Source organism: Lolium rigidum, chromosome 3, assembly GCF_022539505.1.
Source record: "Lolium rigidum isolate FL_2022 chromosome 3, APGP_CSIRO_Lrig_0.1, whole genome shotgun sequence".
Taxonomy (NCBI): Eukaryota; Viridiplantae; Streptophyta; class Magnoliopsida; order Poales; family Poaceae; genus Lolium; species Lolium rigidum.
The window spans coordinates 316,502,167-316,510,538 of NC_061510.1; the positions used below are offsets into that span (position 1 = coordinate 316,502,167).

Sequence of the window (8,372 nt, forward strand, 5' to 3'; positions counted from 1 at the left end):
TAGGAAACCAAACGGCCCAAAAACTGGGAGGCACATGCGAGCCAAAGGACGCCTAGGCTACCAAACGCGCCAGTAAAAACCCCGTTTTTGTTCTGTGTAAAGTTATGCTTCCATCATGTGGTACAGATATAAAAAAAACTCCTCAGTGTGAAACCATGAGCGCGTGCAACATCTTGCACAGCGACGTGTAACGAACTTTTACCATTGAAGTCGTCGCGAAGACTGGTCTTCTCTGCTAGCACCGAACTTGACTATATCTGTTTATATATATCATCCTAAGGCAAGCGCAGTTATCTGCACATGCAAGTCTTGCACACTTCACACACCAGAAGAGTTAAATTCAGGAGAGTATATCATGAAGAGATCATCATCCGCTTCTTCTTCCTCGCTTGCACGCTCGGTGGCTATCTTGGCTATCATATTCATGTGCTGCTCCCTTCCATGCTCGGCGGCCATCCGAGGTAATTAATTAAGAGCATATTTGCCAAAACTTTCACTAACTAGCTAGCTAGCTACTCCCAACTTCATGCAAGCTCTTTGGTGCTATATTTATCATCTCATGTGCATGCAGTTCATATGGGCGGAGACCCATCCGGGCAGAGTCATCCAGCGGTGCATGGAAAGATCACCCGCAGGCTCGGAGAACATATGGGAGTTGCTCCTCCGTCGCCCACGGGGCACAGCAACCCCAATGCACACTGTTGTTAACTAGTGGTTGGGGCGCCCCATGGAGCACCTCCTCACTGGTGCTTTGCGATCCAATCGAACATCTAATGACAAATGGTTACCGGTCATATGAATTATCTTGCGATCAGCTTCTCAGGTTATATTTATGTTTAACTTAGCACGTGGAAAAGCAATTGATTAATAGTATCACTTGGGTGATGAATTTTCAACCCTTGATTTGCTTGCTTGAACACAGAACTGAAAAAATAATCTTTTGCACATATACGTACAATTATGGAGCACAAGAAGCCGAAACATATTAGAAACATTTTGCAGCATTTTCCAACATATCTTCAAAATAATAACAAAAAAGAAAATACACGGCAGGAAAAAATAGGCACACTTTGTGAAGAGCTTGAGCATTTATACTGACAAAGAGTCGTAAATTGTTCAGTACATTATATTACGGCAGCACCATGCCGGAGCCAGAACAGCCGAGTCAGCCAAAGTAGCTAGAGGCGAGCGGCACTTAATTTAGTTCAGGGCAACAAAGCCAACAAAGTCAGCCAAACCTCCAATGCTAACCTGCAATAATTGAAGAATTGCCAGATTTAGCATGACGAGACGAATTCAGGGCATCGGTACTGATTTAGCCAGTAGGCTTCTAATTTTTCACCAAGGAATATTGGATGTCAAAACTGTTAACAAACTACCACTGAAACTGCATGCGGATAAACAAGGAATAAACGAGATATACTGATTTGCCTGCTATATTGTTGCAATATCGATGCTTCTTCTAATTGATTGTAACAGTGAACAAGGTAATTATATATTGTCAGAGTTAGTCCTAAAGTATGTTGAAAAAAGGGAACTATATATATACATTTGTAGTCTCATCTCTCTCTAAATTTTAGTTCAGCACAAACTTTAAAAAGCTCAGTCTGCAGCACAGGGACAATCAGAAACTATGATGCATAATCAAAATTTATACTAACAAATGCTATGATGCATAATCAAAATTTATACTGACAAATGCCATGATGCATAAGCACACTCAGAAGAGGCTACTATTGCAAATTTACAGTCTAGAAATATGAAAAAAAAACTACCGAACAAAATTTGAGCTTGTCTCTACAATCCAATTTCAGCAACCATATTGACCACAATGTAACTCTTATCACCTATTCACCCTCCAACTTTTTTGCAAACCTGACAATCATCAATATATAATTTACCTTGTTCACTGTTGTCAATGATGCAATTTAAAACCTGACAATTTATGTACCCTTTTCAGTTAGAACATGGTAATTTGAGCTTGGCTAGTAGTCTTTTCAACATCCTTTAGCACTAACGCTGACAATCATTTGATATTGCAAGGTAATTTGAACATACTTTAGCACTAATTCTGACTTTGCAAGGTTATTTGAACAAGGTAATTATATATTGGCTAGTAGTCTTTTCAACATACTTTAGCACTAACTCTGAGTTAGTGCAATTTAGAACAAGGTAATTTGAGCTTGGCTAGTAGTATTTTCAGTTGTCAATGATGCAATTTAAAACCTGACAATCATCAATAAGAACATCAACTGTGGGATTCTAATAAGATAATAAAAGATCTCACAAGATTTCAGACTGTATATCTTCAACCAACCTACGGACAAAATAATCTGAGTTTTAATAATGAAAACAAAGTCACCCAAAGGTTTGGGTTCGGTGGACTGTAGGTATGTTGTAGTCTAATTGTATTATGAAGAACTACTATGAGCACGATTACATCACAAACTGGTTTCACATTGATGACCAGCAAAGAGCTATCTCCAAATAACCTAATGGAAATTTTCAACTGAAGTTTGAGAATGAAACAAAAGGCCATCCAAAGGTTTTCAACTGTAGTATGAGAATGAAACAAAAGGCCTCAGTGGACAGTACCATAAATGTATGACCAACAACTACACTTTAAGCCCGGGTACATTATTATTTTTGGCTCAATGGACTCAAGTAATGCAAATGTATGGCCAAACACTGGACAACCACCACAACTATCTGCCACACGCCCACATATAAATACATGTGCATTATTAGAACAATGTAATATCCAAAATCCTATCTTGCCAATCGTTAATTTAGTAAATACGAAAAATAGTACTCTTATAAAACAATCAGTAGTTGTCCTGGTCCAAGAAGGAGCATATATGTATGGTTTCAGTGCTACATAAACATGTTTATTAGTTTTACACTCCACAATAAGTGCTTATGAGTAACACATACATTCTCTATAAAAAAAAAGTGGCAATTCTAAGGCCATATACCTCAACTAACTAAGTTCAGATATTCACCAGCAGATGTCCAGTCGAGCATAAGAATATCTGCCTGAACACTTCTGTAAAGGATAAACCTCTGAAATATTGTACATAATCAGATGCATATTGTAAATCAGGTCATAATACAAAGAATACTTAAGAAACATTGCACATCAATATCGAAGGATAAAACTAAATCTTATATGATAAAGTTCTTCTAGAGGAACAACTGAAGCTGCCTAGAACCATGCAATGACTAACTAAATGGTGTATCAAGTGTTGAGGCCAGTGAGAAAAAAAGGCAACTCGGGAATATTTCAAGGTACTATTGATCAGCACAAAGTGCATAAAAACGTTGCTGGGACGCGCCTCATACTGACCATTTAGTCATTTACAAATTTTCAATATTTGGCCCATAACAGCGAAATGCTATTTCTGAAAATAAAACTATCTTAGTGTTACCTTTTAAAGAAGCGGTTCATTTTCATTAGAAGACACACATTGCAGAATTGCACAAAAAGGCACCTCAAAATTGGAGAAACATTCCTACATGGATACCCACCACCTCAAAACTCACCGGGAACAAAAGTACAAGAGCTGACATAGTCTAGCCTTAAGCTGACCTCCAAGATATGTTTGGAGTGAAGAATAATATGAAAAATTAAGTTCTAGACCATTGTGCAACGAAACTCAGTATGCTCATGGTAAAACAGTGTGAGCTTTACTTGTATCCTGATGAGCTCGACGTTAGTGAACGTAGCAGATCATTATCAGAGAAGACGTACTCATTGTCAGGGAATTGCTGCAGGAGAAGGCAAATATTCCAGAATAAGAACTTACAGTAAATTTTAAGTCCAATAGAAAAAGATTGGTGATATTTATATTATGAAACAACCATCCAAAATTAATTGAAAGAAACACATCCCTGTCTTTGTTATGCAAATAAACTTGGAACATACTGGCACATGCTAATCAAAATTGATGGATAGTGATGCAAATAGTAAATGTAAGGGAATCATTTTAGTAGGAAATCTTCATTTGGTTTGTAGACATACCGTATAGAGTGAAAAAAAAAAGCCTTTTTTGGAAGTAGGTAGATTCAAGCAAGCATCTTAGCAAAACGATCTTTTGACAATCGGCTTTGCCCAACAATGGGACTGACTGACTTTATAACTGCTCCAAATACTCCCAACATTGCCATCAACTCAATTCTATTGTTCCTTTTTACTAGATACCCCTGAAATATTAAGGAGAAAATTCAGCATCAACAACAAACGAGTGATTAAATAATTTTCATATGCAAATAGTAAACTGAAGTTGTCAATTTCCATTTCGTACAAATATTTAGTTACCTATCGAACACTGTCACACCAGTTAGTACATTCCACTATAGAAGACATTTCCCTCATTGAGTAAGCCATGCACCTTGGATAGTTGCCTTACAGATTTGCGTAGATCCACCCCAATTCTGATGATGAAACAGTTGTCTCGCCAGCGACATGTGAGATTGCTTCCTCTGCTCCTTTCAAAACACATTCTAGAAAACCATAGGTGAAGTCACTGCAAAGAACAAATCCAGAAAATAAGCTCATATCCAAGGTTATAGTGAAATACACTCTGACCCAATGAAACTCTCATACCGGGTGCTGTTTGAAATCACCTTTTCCCCATTATTCAATTAGCTCCATAGCTGGAGAGATGGAGATCACACGACAAAAATAAGAACGCAGTCAATCTACACTTCTACGATCAGGTACCAGATATTATTGCATCTGTTTGGCTGGAGCTGAGGAGGAGCCTCAACGTTTAGCTACCTTGACAATGTCACTCTACTGTTGTGCGGCTCTTAGCTGCACATCTGAACCCTAGAGACAAATTCCTAAAACTGGTCAGAGAAGATCCAAGGTCTAAAATATATGCCAAGAAAACAAAAAAATATAGACACTGCAATCTACAAATCTGAGAAATCGGGACATCTATTTTTGGTAAATTTCAGAATCTGTGAGCCAATGGCTTTTATTTTCTCACCTTGCCATCTTTGCCCAGATCTCCTCTAAGGTCGTCTAGATCAACGCGCTGCGGCCGGCCTGCTGCGACCGCCACCATATGGTCGCATCCCGTCAGCCCAGAAGTCGCCTACGTCGACTCGTCCCCGCCAGCCTGTAGGTCTCGCCCAGGTCAATGTGGACCTGCCGGTGCCAAGGTAGCTTCTGGAGGCGGGGAAGAAACAAGGAAAAGAACAGTGGCGTCTGCTGCAGACGAGCGCGGAAGAGAGGCGGCGGCAACACGGGAGAGATGCGGATGGGGTTTCACGGGAACGTATCACCTGAAAATGGACTACATCCTGCAAATCTGCAAATTTCCGTCCGTGCCGTCGGATTCGCTACAAACGGTCAGATCTTTGTGTCCTATTCCACCACCATGCAGTTTGTAGATACCCCCCTAGATATCTATTACATGCCTATTCTATCCTTGTCCCCTTGTACTACTGATTTTTGTTGTAGATTCAGAAAAAGAATAGACTTCTAACTATTACATTTTTTAGCTACAAATTTTCTGTTGGAAACTGTTTTGTTTCACACCTCCTATATGTAGAATGTTCTATTCACACTTTCTGCAAATTATTTCTTGCCATTTGAATTTGATTTCGGAGATGATTTCGTGCCAGACTCATTTCATCAAAGAACGAAATGCCTCTTTCTTTATCTGGTATAATATAGTTCTAGCAGTTTCCTGCAAATGCGCAGTCCCAAAACATATGCCGCAGAGTTTCAGTAACTTTTTCGTTACATAATACACAATTGTAGCTTGGAATATGATAGTTTTTCCTCTGTATAAGGTTTCTTGTATTAATTCCGCCATACATTACTAGCCAGAAGAAAATTTTATGCTTGAGCATGCATAATTTTTCGAAGCCACTTGAATGTATCACAAACTTGCTTTTTCCCCCATGGGTAAACTTCGGCATGTAAATCAATTTTACCATAGAGTAATGATGGAAATTGACATGCATCGATTAACCTGCTTCTAACTAATATTCTGAAACACTCTATGTTAATTTGATGATGTATGTAATATAGTTCTCTGTTGTGCATCCAGAATAAGATAGACTTCTAACTATGCTTTAGTTAGATAGAAATATTATGCTGGCAACTTTTTTGTTTCCCACCTCCTATCTGTACTACAACCAGCATCATACTTTGTGCAAACACATTTTTTTTGTGAGAATAATGTACACTAAAGGAATATTCTTGCTCTTGTAATACATGCTAAATTAGTTGCTTTTCGATGAATGGCAGGTCGCATGGATCCCGCGGAGAGTGAGATGTCATCATGCCCTATGGAAACAAATGAGTGTGATGATGCCGAATCCGTTGTTGTAGCGAGCTCTACGATATCAGATGGCTTTAGTACACCAGCGAGCAGCAGGAGCATCCCTTTTTGTGTGCGTATATCTGGATCATCTATCTTTTTGCCTCTCACATACATCTGGTTACTAACTTACTGATATTATAATCACTTTTTCAGGTGACCTCCTGGACCCGGGAATGTGAAGAGGCAAAAAAGCCAGCCATTGGCATGCAATTCAAAGATTTGGCTAAAGCTGAGCATTTCTACAAGTCATATGCCCACAGTGTTGGTTTTTCTGTACGGAAAGGGCAGAGTAGAACCGTGGGAAATGAACAAGTGTGGAAGCGATTCTATTGCAATAGGCGGGGATGGCAATCAGAGAAAGAGGAAATCAAGAGTAAGCGCAAGACAAAAATTACTAGGTGTGACTGTCAGACAATGATAACTCTAAAATGGAAAGACAATAAGTACATTGTGACAGCATTTTTTGAGGGCCATACACATGAGTTAGCCTCACCTAGCAAACAACAATTCCTGAGATCCAATAGAGAAGTTAGTGAAAGTGGAAAGAGTTCATTGTTCACATGCCACACAGCAAGCATTGGCACATCTGCAGCATACCGTTTATTTCGTGTCGGCGAGGGTGGGTTTGAGAAAGTTGTTGCACAAAGAGAGATTTTCAAAATTATCACCGTTACTTGAAAAGCGCCATAAATACCTCAGATTGTGCATTGACAATCTAGCAAGGAGGAAGGAAGCCAACCCAGCATTCTTCTTTGATTACATGCTGGATGAGCAAGGGCGATTAGTGCATATATTTTAGGCTGATACAACTTCTAGGAAGAACTATGCCCATTTTGGAGATGTTATCTCTTTTGATTCAACTTATACGACAAATCAGTATAATATGATCTTTGCACCTTTCACTGGAGTGAACCACCATAAGCAATCCATATTCCTTGGTGCAGCACTAATCTCCAACGAAAAAGCAGAGTCATATATATGGGTGTTTGAGACCTTCTTGAAGGCAATGGGGGAAAGAAGCCTAGCCTCATAATAATGGATGAAGCTGCTAGCATGAAGATTGCTATTGACAAAGTTCTCCTAACAACTACGCACCGTCTATGCATGTGGCACATTATGCGAAAAGTTCCCGAAAAGGTGGAACCTTCTTTGAGGAATAATGATGATTTCTATGCCTGTCTCAATTCATGTGTATGGGGGTCTGAAACTGCTACAGAATTTGAGGAGGCATGGTCTGCACTTGTTACTGATTTCTCTTTGGAAGGTAACACCTGGTTTGCTGAAAGGTATTCAATTCGTGATTCATGGGTGCCTGCATACTACAAGGACATACATTTGGCGGGAATTCTGAGAACCACCTATAGGTCAGAGAGTGTGAATAGTTTCTTTAGCCATTTCATTGGTTACAAGTATGCATTAGTCGAGTTCTGGCTCAGGTTTATAACTGCCTTAGAGGAACAACGCCACAATGAATTGATCGAAGAAAATGTCAATCTGCAATCAATGCCTGAGTTGCGAACATCATGGAAAATAGAGAAGCATGCAAGTGGTGTCTTCACACACAAGGTGTTTGATGCATTGCAGAAAGAGATCCTTGCAGCTCGTGAATATTGTGTTGTTGAGAGCATGAGGCATGAGGGAGAGGAAAAAAACACAATAATTAGCGATGGCCGTTTGTTGTGGGTATACTTTATGGGTATATCAACGGCATGGCCTAGATCCGGCAAGCCCGGGTGGCCCATAGATGGTGGTGAGGCATGTGGCCCATCGGGCGGCCCGGCTTGCTGTAGATCCCGAAGGATGAAGTCCTGAGACCTGAGAGAAGTCGACGGAGCCGGAGGGATCTCTACCGACCTACGAAGGAGGCCGGATCCGTGACGGCCCATGAAGTATCCGGATCCAGGCACGTACTTGGAGGAAGGCGGATCCTTGACGTACACGGCAAGACATTGTACCGTAGTTAGGCAACTTGTATTCCGGCTAGGACTCTCCATGTAAACCCTAGATCCGTGCGCCTTTATAAGCCGGATC

The 8,372-nt window shown here is 40.1% G+C and overlaps 2 long non-coding RNA genes across 6 annotated transcripts; one reads left to right on the forward strand and one right to left on the reverse strand.

Moving 5' to 3' along the window:
- The first annotated feature begins 362 nt into the window (after window positions 1-362).
- Window positions 363-794, forward strand: LOC124702203. Its single transcript, XR_007002381.1, has 2 exons — window positions 363-461; window positions 572-794. It is a non-coding gene; the product is annotated as an uncharacterized LOC124702203 (long non-coding RNA).
- A 275-nt stretch (window positions 795-1,069) lies between these two features.
- Window positions 1,070-5,236, reverse strand: LOC124703756. 5 transcript variants are annotated; one of them, XR_007003241.1, is made up of 7 exons: window positions 4,995-5,236; window positions 4,607-4,831; window positions 4,319-4,526; window positions 4,022-4,203; window positions 3,692-3,768; window positions 2,976-3,512; window positions 1,070-1,251 (listed from the first exon to the last, which is right to left on the reverse strand). It is a non-coding gene; the product is annotated as an uncharacterized LOC124703756 (long non-coding RNA). The 5 variants fall into 5 exon arrangements; XR_007003242.1 differs by having other exon boundaries at window positions 2,976-3,063; window positions 3,429-3,768; XR_007003243.1 differs by having other exon boundaries at window positions 2,976-3,768; window positions 4,627-4,831.
- Window positions 5,237-8,372: the final 3,136 nt, after the last annotated feature.